The sequence below is a fragment of the Cherax quadricarinatus genome, chromosome 42 (assembly GCF_038502225.1).
Source record: "Cherax quadricarinatus isolate ZL_2023a chromosome 42, ASM3850222v1, whole genome shotgun sequence".
Taxonomy (NCBI): Eukaryota; Metazoa; Arthropoda; class Malacostraca; order Decapoda; family Parastacidae; genus Cherax; species Cherax quadricarinatus.
This window is the reverse complement of record NC_091333.1, coordinates 12,009,233-12,023,915: the sequence shown is the minus strand read 5'-3', so window position 1 is coordinate 12,023,915 and position 14,683 is coordinate 12,009,233. Positions and strand designations below refer to the sequence as shown.

General features: G+C 46.1%; 1 protein-coding gene across 5 annotated transcripts in view; it reads right to left on the bottom strand.

The window, feature by feature from the left end:
* qsm (Zona pelucida superfamily protein qsm) overlaps window positions 1-14,683 on the bottom strand; it is a 145,623-nt gene that overhangs the window by 29,545 nt on the left and 101,395 nt on the right. The window contains exon 1 of one of the 5 annotated variants that reach the window (XM_070093295.1): window positions 14,300-14,422. The exons of the other annotated variants lie outside the window; for them this stretch is intronic. The gene's annotated coding sequence lies outside the window, so the exon portion shown is untranslated. Of the gene's footprint in view, window positions 1-14,299; window positions 14,423-14,683 lie in introns of those variants that run through there. 5 annotated transcript variants of the gene reach the window in all.

The window sequence follows — 14,683 nt, the reverse complement described above, 5'->3', positions numbered from 1 at the left end:
TATATCGTGTAAACGGAAGCTACCCTGATTGTGCTTCCGTAACATATTTCATCACAACATACGTTGAAGAATTCTGTCAGCCCGAGCCAGGAGTCCTCAGCAGGATGAAGACATCGTCAAACATTCCATTACTGGTTCACTTATTACGGAAACTTCACCTCTACTGGAACGAAATCTTTTGACATTAACATTTGGAAATTACCATCTCTCAGGATGTCTTATCAAATACACGGGAAAGACTGAAGTTTATTAAAATTAGATATATGGATACCTTCTTACTAACAACGTGACGTCTACAGACTGCCTCGCACACATCACCAGTACTCACAGCAGGTACTGGAGTCGCCTTACACAGAATGTGACATTCCAGCAGGACTGGAGTTCAACATTTTTTTTTTCCTGGATGCGACCCACAACAGCAAAAACACTCATGGGAGGGAGAGGACGGACAGGGGAAGGGGAGGGAGAAGGAAAGGGGAGGGAGAGAGGGGGGGGGGCACGAGTTATAACAGTATCTGGACCACAGCCCAGTCTGGCTGCTCCTCCATCCCATGCTGCCCCTTCCACGGTGGTGGAGGGTAGGGAAGAGGGAATGTAGGAGGGGGAGTAAGAGTAGAAGAGAGAGGAGTTATATCCTAAGTTTACGTTGTGGCGAGAGATGTAACGTGGCCCCCTTCCACAAGTAACTATTTACTACACAATTATTCAGTGTATTGCTAAACGTTCTCACAGAGGCTCGAGCTGCGTGGAACCTTCACCATCCAGGATATTTCCTTACTCATCACTAGTGTTAATATATTACCATCAACGGTATCATTACACACGATATCTTCATTACCATCAAGGTAAAGGGAACGGGGCATTCAGCTTATATTTATTTAGCAAAATTTGGATACAATAGTGAGCTGCTACTCTATGATAGTTACAGTGACTCACGAAATCGTAATGACACGATTGCAAACAAACCATACCACGGGCGGGTTTGAACCCGCGGTCAGAGAGGCTAAAAACTCCGGACCGTAGCGTTAGCCACTGAGTCAGCTAGCCCGTGGTATGGTTTGATAGTTACAGGTGAACAAAAGCTAGCTTTTGTTCCCGGTCATATCACATCACTCAGGATAGACTTTATACTTCAAATGAGGTCTATCAGACTAAGTTGAGAGATTTGAGTAGGGAAATGAGGATATCTTCAAGCACTACAGCAAGGGTTCAGTACATAGGGTTCAGTAACTACAGTAGCTTCGTAACGCATCACTCGAGCAGAACTGGAGTTTCTATTGAAAATTTATATATTTCAGAACGGTCGACCCCACACTTGAGAAATGGAAAATATTAAGATATTTCTATCTTTACATAAGATACTAGAAGTAAATTGTGACTAATGATCTTCATTGGTAAATTAATAAATGCATGCAACTGTTTAGTGGAAGAAAGTTGTTTCCCAAGCCTTTCTGAACACCTTTCTCTTGATCCAACACCTTCTGGTTTATCAGCTTATTGGTCAGCTAATAGTGGTTTACGAGGCGACGAGAGGCAGTGTGAACACTGCTGGGATGTTTCCTCAAGGTTGTTCCATCAAGGGGCTGACAGACGAGACCAGCAGTAACAGCCCGGATGACCATGCCCTGGTCCACCGGGAGACCTGGTCGAGGACTGTGTCTCGGGGTGAGGAGAGACCCCCGGAACAACCTCAAGGTAGACCTCGAGCCAGCTGACCGAGGAATGCTATCTTCCGCTACATCCGTGACAACACTAACAACATGATTATGAGCCTCCTGTACATTACGGAAATTCACACCCACCCGATGATGACGGCCACCACCACCCCACCACCCACATCTCTCCCGCCCCACTCCGCCCACCCAAAATTCACCACCAGCTCTTTATCTCGTCAGGAGAGATAGATGGGCATGCGAGATCTTTGCGTGTGACTCAGAACGTTGCCAAAAGATTGTTCTGTATTTTTTCAATGTTATATTAAAGAAATCATAATCCCAAAGTAAATAAAACTATGCAAAGTGATTTTTTTACAAGCCACAATTCACACTTTCGCCTCCAGCTTCCCATGTTGAGGCCAAACTGGAGGGAAGGAACTCGCAGTCTCCAGACGAGGGAAGTGATCACTGTGGTGCTTACGTTGGTCTTCGTGCGGCTAACACCAACAGCCTGGTTAATCAGATCATCCACCGGCAGGCCTGGTCGAGGACGTTGACTCTCGGAACTCACTCCAGGTACGTAAACCCGGAAGGACAGATCACATGTCCAGATACACAGGCCTTCGTTTGAACATTATGATAGGTCCATTAAGTTCCTTCGGGATATGGTTGATCAACCAAGTTGTGATAGCTGTGTGGGTAGCAAGGATCAATATGCTGACTGTTCAAATGGTCAACAGGAACTCCTTAAGCTAAGCTGTTCAAGTAGAAAAACACATAATCAGCCACAGGTATTTGGCCTGAGCAGTCTCGGGCCTCCGTCAAGCCCTGTTTACCAGCGCGTGTCTGCACTATCATGTAGACGTCCAGCACTCGTTTACTGCCTCCACCTCCCAGGTGATCACACCACTATTGTCACTATTTTGGTCCAGGCACTTCTCTCTCTCCCTCATTCCATCTTAATCTTCCTGCTGCTGCTTAGTGGCCAGAGTGCGGGCCGCGGTTAGCAGACGAAGCATCAAAACATCACTACTTCTTATGCAACTCAAGTGATTAATTACTTTTTCCAGCTCAGGTCTCAGCATCGACCACCGTCTCCCTAGAAGAAACATTAACACACCTTCAACTACTGTAAGGGGCACTAAAGCCCCCACCACTGTTTCCACCCTAACACTTAACATTGCCACCTTACAACCATTTATATATATAATCATTATTCTCACCCTCACACCCTTCGGTTACCACCCCATTATCACCAACCCCTTGTATCACGAGCGTTTACTGCCACCACAGCAGTGTAGACGGCCAGCCCCGCCCAGGACATGTACAATTCCAGATGTAATTAAATTAATATTTCCTCCCGTATAACACTTTAGCGCCATAAACTGGCGTCTCGTTTTCGGAAGCATTAAGCGAGGTCAGTCACCCACCACCTTTACATTCAATTGTTTTCAAGAGACAGGCAATACGCGAAGTAATTGTCCTTTAATAAATCCAGCCATATAGCTCGTCTCTCCGGGAGAGCCCAGCGTCCCTCCCTGCCTGTGATGTCCCACCCAACCAGATACAATGAACATTTCCTCTTCAGCCCAGTTATTATTCGCTCATCTGTTCTCTGATCCTTGGCCACTCTGAGTGCACCATCTGTCTCTTCCACCAGTGGACGTTCGCTCAGGTATTCTGGAGCTCAGTTTCTTTTTTTCAGGGCTACTGACCAGGTTGGTGAACTTTCATGGACTTCGGGGTCGGTATCAATACTTCGGCGGTCGGGCTCATACGGCCCCCGGCCGTTCCAGCCTTTCAAACCAACAACACACACGTCGCCTAATTATTTTATTCACGAAGTATTTAGTCTACCTGGAGATCGTTCTGGGGATCAATGCCCCCGCGCTCAGTCCTCCATTAGGCCTCCCAGTAGATCAGGGTTAGATCAACCAGGCGGCTACTGCTGTCACACGCAGTCCAACGTAAGAACCACAGTCCGACTGATCGGGGTATCTCTCTAATGTAAAATGTTCTATCCCTCTGTTGTTTACTTTGAGTTCCAGTACGAATGTTTAGCGGGGCATATAAAAGATTATCCACCTTTTGACAGTCGTAGGCGATGGTTATAGGTCAGGCGTTTAGTATGGAGTGTGGGCGTAGGAAGTGCTAGCAGCCCAGCCACTGTGTAGGAAGCAAGATAAGCATATAAGGCCACTGGATCATGCAAGTGAAAAAGTGAACAGTTGCAGAGAAGCAGTTAACTTGGATGCTTTAAATTCTCGGGTGTTGCATGCAAACGTAGCCAAGTAGACAAACATGTAGACAGTCCAACAGACACAGGAGACCACTTAGGTGTCGTTATGTTTCTGTTTACAGAGTTAAAGGCACTGATTCTCTGAGATACTTTAGCGAGTGATGGAAGTGGGTAATAGTAGGTGGGTGATGGGTGGTGGTAGGTGGGTGGTGACGGACAGGAAGGAAGAACATAGTATCTCAGTGATGAACATGGAGTCATCGCAACCTACTTGCTGACCACACGTCACCCAGCCAACGAGCACACAACCATGCACACAGTGTACGTTTGTGTGTGTGTGTTTACACACACGCACACACACACACACACACACACACACACACACACATACATACACACACACACACACACACACACAGAGGAGCTGAGTCTCAACCCCTGCAACCACAATTAGGTGAGTACACACACACACATACAGACACAACACAACCACACACACATACACAGACACATACACACACACAACACACACACAACACACACAACACACACACAACACACACACACACACCAATAGAACAGGCCTAGTGTCTAATCGACAAGTGTCTAGAACAAAATGGTAATTAACACAGTTCACTGGTATAGAAGTCAGTGGTTGGAATTGACTAAATTTATAAAGTGTGTTTTAAGCAGTGGGTGTACTGCTATCACACCCTGAACACCAGAGCGTACTGGGTGTATTTCCAACACTCACACCCTGAACACCAGAGCGTACTGGGCGTATTTCCAACACTCACACCCTGAACACCAGAGCGTACTGGGCGTATTTCCCACACTCACACCCTGAACACCAGAGCGTAGTGGGCGTATTTCCCACACTCACACCCTGAACACCAGAGCGTACTGGGTGTATTTCCCACACTCACACCCTGAACACGAGTGCATACTGGGTGTATTTCCCACACTCACACCCTGAACACCAGAGCGTACTGGGTGTATTTCCCCACACTCACACCCTGAACACCAGAGCGTACTGGGTGTATTTCCAACACTCACACCCTGAACACCAGAGCGTACTGAGTGTATTTCCCACACTCACACCCTGAACACCAGAGTGTACTGGGTGTATTTCCTACACTCACACCCTGAACACCAGAGTGTACTGGGTGTATTTCCCACACTCACACCCTGAACACCAGAGCGTACTGGGTGTATTTCCCACACTCACACCCTGAACACCAGAGCGTACTGGGTGTATTTCCCACACTCACACCCTGAACACCAGAGCGTACTGGGTGTATTTCCCCACACTCACACCCTGAACACCAGAGCGTACTGGGTGTATATCCAACACACCCTGAACACCAGAGCGTACTGGGTGTATTTCCCACACTCACACCCTGAACACCAGTGCATACTGGGTGTATTTCCCACACTCACACCCTGAACACCAGAGCGTTCTGGGTGTATTTCCCACACTCACACCCTGAACACCAAAACGTACTGGGTGTATTTCCCACACTCACACCCTGAACACCAGAGCGTGCTGGGTGTATTTCCCACTCTCACACCCAGAACACCAGAGCGTACTGGGTGTATTTCCCACACTCACACCCTGAACACCAGAGCGTACTGGGTGTATTTCCCACACTCACACCCTGAACACCAGAGCGATCTGGGTGTATTTCCCACACTCACACCCTGAACACCAGAGCGTACTCGGTGTATTTCCCACACTCTCACCCTGAACACCAGAGCGTACTCGGTGTATTTCCCACACTGAAACCCTGAACACCAGAGCGTACTGGGTGTATTTCCCACACTCACACCCTGAACACCAGAGCGTACTGGGTGTATTTCCCACACTCACACCCTGAACACAAGAGTGTACTGGGTGTATTTCCCACACTCACCCTGAACACCAGAGTGTACTGGGTGTATTTCCCACACTCACCCTGAACACCAGAGTGTACTGGGTGTATTTCCCACACTCACACCCTGAACACCAGAGTGTACTGGGTGTATTTCCCACACTCACACCCTGAACACCAGAGAGTACTGGGTGTATTTCCCACACTCACCCTGAACACCAGAGCGTGCTGGGTGTATTTCCCACACTCACACCCTGAACACCAGAGTGTACTGGGTGCATTTCCCACACTCACACCCTGAACACCAGAGTGTACTGGGTGTATTTCCCACACTCACACCCTGAACACCAGAGCGTACTGGGTGTATTTCCCACACTCACACCCTGAACACCAGTGCGTACTGGGTGTATTTCCCACACTCACACCCTGAACACCAGAGCGTTCTGGGTGTATTTCCCACACTCACACCCTGAACACCAGAGTGTACTGGGTGTATTTCCCACACTCACACCCTGAACACCAGAGTGTACTGGGTGTATTTCCCACACTCACACCCTGAACACCAGAGTGTACTGGGTGTATTTCCCACACTCACACCCTGAACACCAGAGTGTACTGGCTGTATTTCCCACACTCACACCCTGAACACCAGAGTGTACTGGGTGTATTTCCCACACTCACACCCTGAACACCAGAGTGTACTGGGTGTATTTCCCACACTCACACCCTGAACACCAGAGTGTACTGGGTGTATTTCCCACACTCACACCCTGATCACCAGAGTGTACTGGGTGTATTTCCCACACTCACACCCTGAACACCAGAGTGTACTGGGTGTATTTCCCACACTCACACCCTGAACACCAGAGTGTACTGGGTGTATTTTCCACACTCACACCCTGAACACCAGAGTGTACTGGGTGCATTTCCCACACTCACACCCTGAACACCAGAGTGTACTGGGTGTATTTCCCACACTCACACCCTGAACACCAGAGCGTACTGGCTGTATTTCCAACACTCACACCCTGAACACCAGAGCGTACTGGGTGTATTTCTCACACTCACACCCTGAACACCAGTGCGTACTGGGTGTATTTCCCACACTCACACCCTGAACACCAGAGCGTTCTGGGTGTATTTCCCACACTCACACCCTGAACACCAGAGTGTACTGGGTGTATTTCCCACACTCACACCTTGAACACCAGAGTGTACTGGGTGTATTTCCCACACTCACACCCTGAACACCAGAGTGTACTGGGTGTATTTCCCACACTCACACCCTGAACACCAGAGTGTACTGGGTGTATTTCCCACACTCACACCCTGAACACCAGAGTGTACCGGGTGTATTTCTAACACTCACACCCTGAACACCAGAGTGTACTGGGTGTATTTCCCACACTCACACCCTGAACACCAGAGTGTACTGGGTGTATTTCCCACACTCACACCCTGAACACCAGAGTGTACTGGGTGTATTTCTCACACTCACACCCTGAACACCAGAGTGTACTGGGTGTATTTCCCACACTCACACCCTGAACACCAGAGTGTACTGGGTGTATTTCCCACACACCCTGAACACCAGAGTGTACTGGGTGTATTTCCCACACACACCCTGAACACCAGAGTGTACCGGGTGTATTTCCCACACTCACACCCTAAACACCAGAGTGTACTGTGTGAATTTCCCACACTCACACCCTGAACACCAGAGTGTACTGTGTGTATTTCCCACGCTCACACCCTGAACTCCAGAGTGTACTGGGTGTATTTTCTACACTCACCCTGAACACCAGAGTGTACTGGGTGTATTCCCAAACTCACACCCTGAACACCAGAGTGTATTGGGTGCATTTCCCACACTCACACCCTGAACACCAGTGTACTGGGTGTATTTCCCACACTCACACCCGGAACACCAGTGCATACTGGGTGTATTTCTCACACTCGCACCCTGAACACCAGAGTGTACTGGGTGTATTTCCCACACTCACACCCTGAACACCAGAGTGTACTGGATGCATCTCCCACACTCACACCCTGAACACCAGAGTGTACTGGGTGTATTTCCCACACACACTGAACACCAGAGTGTACTGGGTGTATTTCCCACACACCCTGAACACCAGAGTGTACTGGGTGTATTTCCCACACTCACACCCTGAACACCAGAGTGTACTGGGTGTATTTCCCACACTCACACCCTGAACACCAGAGTGTACTGGGTGCATTTCCCACACTCACACCCTGAACACCAGAGTGTACTGGGTGCATTACCCACACTCACACCCTGAACACCAGAGTGTACTGGGTGCATTTCCCACACTCACACCCTGAACACCAGAGTGTACTGGGTGTATTTCCCACACTCACACCCTGAACACCAGAGCGTACTGGGTGTATTTCCCACACTCACACCCTGAACACCAGAGTGTACTGAGTGTATTTCCCACACTCACACCCTGAACACCAGAGTGTACTGGGTATATTTCCCACACTCACACCCTGATCACCAGAGTGTACTGGGTGTATTTCCCACACTCACACCCTGAACACCAGAGTGTACTGGGTGTATTTCCCACACTCACACCCTGAACACCAGAGTGTACTGGGTGTATTTCCCACACTCACACCCTGAACACCAGAGTGTACTGGGTGTATTTCCCACACTCACACCCTGAACACCAGAGTGTACTGGGTGTATTTCCCACACTCACACCCTGAACACCAGAGTGTACTGGGTGTATTTCCCACACTCACACCCTGAACACCAGAGTGTACTGGGTGTATTTCCCACACTCACACCCTGAACACCAGAGTGTACTGGGTGTATTTCCCACACTCACACCCTGAACACCAGAGTGTACTGGGTGTATTTCCCACACTCACACCCTGAACACCAGAGTGTACTGGGTGTATTTCCCCCCACACACCCTAAACACCAGAGTGTACCGGGTGTATTTCCCACATTCACACCTTGAACACCAGAGTGTACCGGGTGTATTTCCCACACTCACACCCTGAACACCAGAGTGTACTGGGTGTATTTCCCACACTCACACCCTGAACACCAGAGTGTACTGGGTGTATTTCCCACACTCACACCCTGAACACCAGAGTGTACTGGGTGTATTTCCCACACTCACACCCTGAACACCAGAGTGTACTGGATGCATTTCCCACACTCACACCCTGAACACCAGAGTGTACTGGGTGTATTTCCCACACTCACACCCTGAACACCAGAGTGTACTGGGTGTATTTCCCACACTCACACCCTGAACACCAGAGTGTACTGGGTGTATTTCCCACACTCACACCCTGAACACCAGAGTGTACTGGGTGTATTTCCCACACTCACACCCTGAACACCAGAGTGTACTGGGTGTATTTCCCACACTGAAACCCTGAACACCAGAGTGTACTCTGTGTATTTCCCACACTCACACCCTGAACACCACAGTGTACTGGGTGTATTTCCCACGCTCACACCCTGAACTCCAGAGTGTACTGGGTGTATTTTCTACACTCACCCTGAACACCAGAGTGTACTGGGTGTATTTCCCACACTCACACCCTGAACACCAGAGTGTACTGGGTGTATTTCTCACACTCACACCCTGAACACCAGAGTGTACTGGGTGCATTTCCCACACTCACACCCTGAACACCAGAGTGTACTGGGTGTATTTCCCACACTCACACCCTGAACACCAGAGTGTAATGGGTGTATTTCCCACACTCACACCCTGAACACCAGAGTGTACTGGGTGTATTTCCCACACTCACACCCTGAACACCAGAGTGTACTGGGTGTATTTCCCACACTCACACCCTGAACACCAGAGTGTACTGGGTGTATTTCTCACACTCACACCCTGAACACCAGAGTGTACTGGGTGTATTTCCCACACTCACACCCTGAACACCAGAGTGTACCGGGTGTTTTTCCCACACTCACACCCTGAACACCAGAGTGTACTGGGTGTATTTCCCACACTCACACCCTGAACACCAGAATGTACTGGGTGTATTTCCCACACTCACACCCTGAACACCAGAGTGTACTGGGTGTATTTCCCACACTCACACCCTGAACACCAGAGTGTACCGGGTGTTTTTCCCACACTCACACCCTGAACACCAGAGTGTACCGGGTGTATTTCCCACACTCACACCCTGAACACCAGAGTGTACCGGGTGTTTTTCCCACACTCACACCCTGAACACCAGAGTGTACCGGGTGTATTTCCCACACTCACACCCTGAACACCAGAGTGTACTGGGTGTATTTCCCACACTCACACCCTGAACACCAGAGTGTACTGGGTGTATTTCCCACACTCACACCCTGAACACCAGAGTGTACTGGGTGTATTTCCCACACTCACACCCTGAACACCAGAGTGTACTGGGTGTATTTCCCACACTCACACCCTGAACACCAGAGTGTACTGGGTGTATTTCCCACACTCACACCCTGAACACCAGAGTGTACTGGGTGTATTTCCCACACTCACACCCTGAACACCAGTGTGTACTGGGTGTGCTGCTCTTACTAAGGTGGTGTAAGCACACTAGCAGCAGGAAGTCACTGTAATCGACTTCAGTCAAGCGGAATAAATTTGCAATTACTTAGGTACTTACATTTTCTCAGAAATAATTGCCATAAATACCATCACAAAGTAAAAAAATAAAAATATTATCGATACTGTATTATAAAATTACATTTTATATCTATAAATAAATATATAAACTTAAAAATTGGTACATATTTCCACTGAAACTTAAATATTACTGATTATATATATATATATATATATATATATATATATATATATATATATATATATATATATATATATATATATATATATACATATATATATATAAAATAATAATAATTTCGTCAAAATCATTCTTAACCTAACGAAAAAAATATTTTTCACTGTGTTTGTTTAGTATTAAATTATCGTAAACAAATCTAAAATATATTTAGTTGGGTTAGGCTAAAATAAATTGTTCTTGTTATAATAAGGTTAGGTAAGTTTTCTAAGATTCTTTTGGTGCAAAATTAAAAATTTTTTACATTAACATCAATGAAAAAATTATATCTTTAAACGTGTAAGAGAAAATTTCAGAAAGGACCTAATTTTAAATGAGTTCTTGCTAATTGACCAGTTTTACATATTCGGCTCGAGATATATATATATATATATATATATATATATATATATATATTTTATATATATATATATATATATATATATATATATATATATATATATATATTTTACCACTACACTTGCAGGGGGTACATCTTGGAGTATTACTATCCCGTAAACTGAGATTTTATTCCTGATGTCTTTCAACTGGCAAAGACCACTTCGTAAAACTAATTAGAAGTGAGTTCCCTCTTCCTCAAATCAAATCTGGTCTTCTCCCAATAACCTTCGAGCTAAGCTTATTATCTCTTACAAGGAGTTGTATGGCCATTACATGTTTAGGTACGGTATGTAATCACACACTCAGACGCAGGCAGCATCACACACTCAGACGCAGGCAGCATCACACACTCAGACGCAGGCAGCATCACACACACTCAGACATACAGAATATAGCTAGAATGGAGTGCAACATACACAATGAAGTTTGACTTGACAGCCACAAGTTACATTTCTCGCCAACACTGCTCTTTCGCTGGAAAAACTGGTACAACACCTGACACTTAACCCTCGTATAAACACTACAAAAAGAACAAAATTGCACAATACCGTGACTGGAACAATACACGAATAACCCGCACACAGAGAGGACCTTACGACAACGTTTCGCCTCAGGATGAATCGAAACGTTTCCAGTTTTCATTTACAATACGTGGGTTAGTTGCAAATTGTTCCAGGAACGATATTTCGACTGATTCTTTAACTGCCGCGACGTAATCATGGGGGTGAAAATGCCCATGTGTGTGGTACGAACCTTCACACGCCTCAAGCACGAATCTCTGGCGTTGCTTCCAGCGCTCTTGAGGGTAGCAATTACTTGGCCAGACTTAATTTGCAGCTTTCTAGTAATTCACTTCTTCTGCGGGCGAGGATGCCGACACCACACACTAAGTTATACTTAAAAATGTAGCTTGCGGACAACCTCCAGCATGTTTAACGTCAGTACGAATTGCTACTGTTGTTCCCTTCGGAGCTTGGAGGATAATAAGGGGAACACCTTAATCTAGCAGGGGTCTTTCAGTGTCCGGGAAATGGAAAGCAAATCACTATCCAAGGAGAGGATATGTCCACCAGCATCAAGGCACCTTCCTTGAGGGAAAAAAAGGCAGTTATAACATGGTGAAAAATAGCAGCTAGCAAATGAAACCTGGAAAACTAGAATTAGTATGGAATAACTGCAGAGTGCCGAGACAGATGAGCATTGTCCGTCTCAGAATTTTTTTTTTTATAAGCTTCCCAATAATCTCTGTTGACGGGTGATATTTCATCGCCATTTGCAGGGAACGTCTTTCATCGGGGTGATCGTGACGTGAGGAATGTACAGAGCACTTTCTTCATGAAGGAAGAATGAGGATACATTTGAGGAGAACTGGGAACCTGGGACCAAGTGGTCAGTCAGATCTCTCCACGGTAAAAGCCTCTCACTGCTAAAATGCAGACACTAACAAACTAAACAATCCAACCGAGTGAAACTACCCTCCCAACCACAAGTATCAACCTTAAAACAATGAACAATCCTAAAGGTCCTGGCAAATACCCCGGGAGAATGAAAATCAGGTTTCGTACTAAAAGACTGAAGCAAAACTGATAAAATTAGCAACAGAACACCAGCAACATCCAGATGTACAGGACTTGAAAAAGCAGCAGGTGAGTACGAGTGATGAGGCTGGACCCTGTCCTCATTAGACTGGGAACTGTCGTAATGTGACGATTTTTAATAAGTGGAGCCAAGTGCCCACATCCCTGCTGAGCCCTAAACAGCTTTTTGCTTGTCTTGTAAAGCCTAAAGGACCCCGACATTTCCCCAAGGACTTACTGATGACTGGTCCAGTGTCCCAGGATACCCGCCACCACCGGAGATTTCTTAGTGATCCACCTTTGTGGACAGACCCCAGCCAACATTCTTTCCCATCTTGATACAGGAACCAGTAAACATGTCTACAACACTATAACCCTTTTGCTGTCTTTAGTGCAGACATTAGTCAGCATGCTTCACTAGTGACCACGCTACCACTGTCTCCACGTGTTCATGTATGCCTCATTCCCTTCACCAGGATCGAGAGAAGAGATTGCAAGTATTACTGCATTCAACCCACGTTGAAGAAAGGTCGATGGGAAGGGAGAGGGTGGCAGGGTTGGTGGGAGAGGATGGGAAGAATGTCTGGGGAGGGGAGGAGTGGAGAGGGTTTGTTGTTAAAGGGAGGGGTGAAGGGTAAACCCAAGCAGGAAGGGAGAGAAAGAGAGGTTGGTGTTGAACAAGCATGGGTGTAGCAATGTGTAGTGAACAGGTGTGTATGTGTGTGTGTGCGTCCTACACTCCCACGCCAGTAGTGGTGATCAGAGCAGTTGTCCAACACAGCTTGTCTGTTGACTGATCAAGTATGTTGTGTGCTCATCCACTCCAGTACGTGCCCAGTGTACGCTGTGACAGCCGTGCACTCTCTTAGGCAAGGGCATATTCATTCTCATTCTCTCATTCTCTCTGGTATCGTCGTAATAAGACAAATTCATTATAGTTATCGCCAGAAACTCGATAAAATTTTCTTACATTAATGATGCAAAATAATAAAAAAAAAATTAATAAGCCAAGGCGGTTTAAAAAATAGATTAATTTCGATCGCTGCGTGATCTGAGAAAGGTATTTTCCGTGTTCCTTAAGCCCAGCCCTCTCTACCTCAATGTGAGCAAAAGAAATAGTGCCGAGTGTGGCACAAGTTTCTAATGCTGATAAATATTAACAATAAAGATTTGAAGCCAATCGGAAGAGGCATTCACTAGAAACTACAAGGGACACTAGTATCCCAATTTTATCAATTAAATTAGTAAATTGGCATCAGAACTGGCCAAAAAACAATTCGAATGTTCCACTGTGTAAGAACACCAGAGTTTAAGGTTTGATTCCGATCACATGATGCATTCACTTGTTACTTTAGAAGTAAACTTGTTTAATAAAACTGGCAAATTAAAACTTATATCCAAGGCAGGGAAGGTCAAGTCCAATTCCTTGGATTAAGAACCCCTCTCTGGCATCAAAGAACCTCCCTTGAAGGGGCTAATATCCGATGTTTGGAATCGATAGAACTAGGAATCATAACCATAATTTTTAAAGGGGTGGAGGGGTGAGCCAGTGGAAGGTCTCGGTCAGATGATCAAAAGCTCCAGCTGTGGGTCATCATATGACTAAGAACCGCTTCAAGAAACACTTATCCTGTTTCCTGAGGAATCTTTCCTAACCTAGTACTAGGTATTCAAGTTATAAACGAAAGTCTTGGAATAATAACAATTCAAGCTACCACTTACCTTTGATATACCTTTGATGAGTTTCGAGAGTCTTTCTACTCCTGTCTGGGGATACCTAATTATCCATTAATATATTCTACGGCACAACTTTAGACACTCGTAGCGAGATAATTCAAATACTCTTGAATTATTATCTCTCACCTGAACCGCTAGGCGGGGTACATTTTTTTAATACAGGGGAATTATTATTATTATTATTATTATTATTATTATTATTATTATTATTAGAATTTCTCTGTTATTTTTATAATAATTTTCTGCTGTATGAGCCACAAGGGTCATACAGCAAGTAAGCGCCTAACCCGCAGGGCTAATACAGCGCCTAGTTTCAGGGTACAGTAGTTCCCTGTAGTTTACTGCTGGTAGGTGAACTATATACCTCAG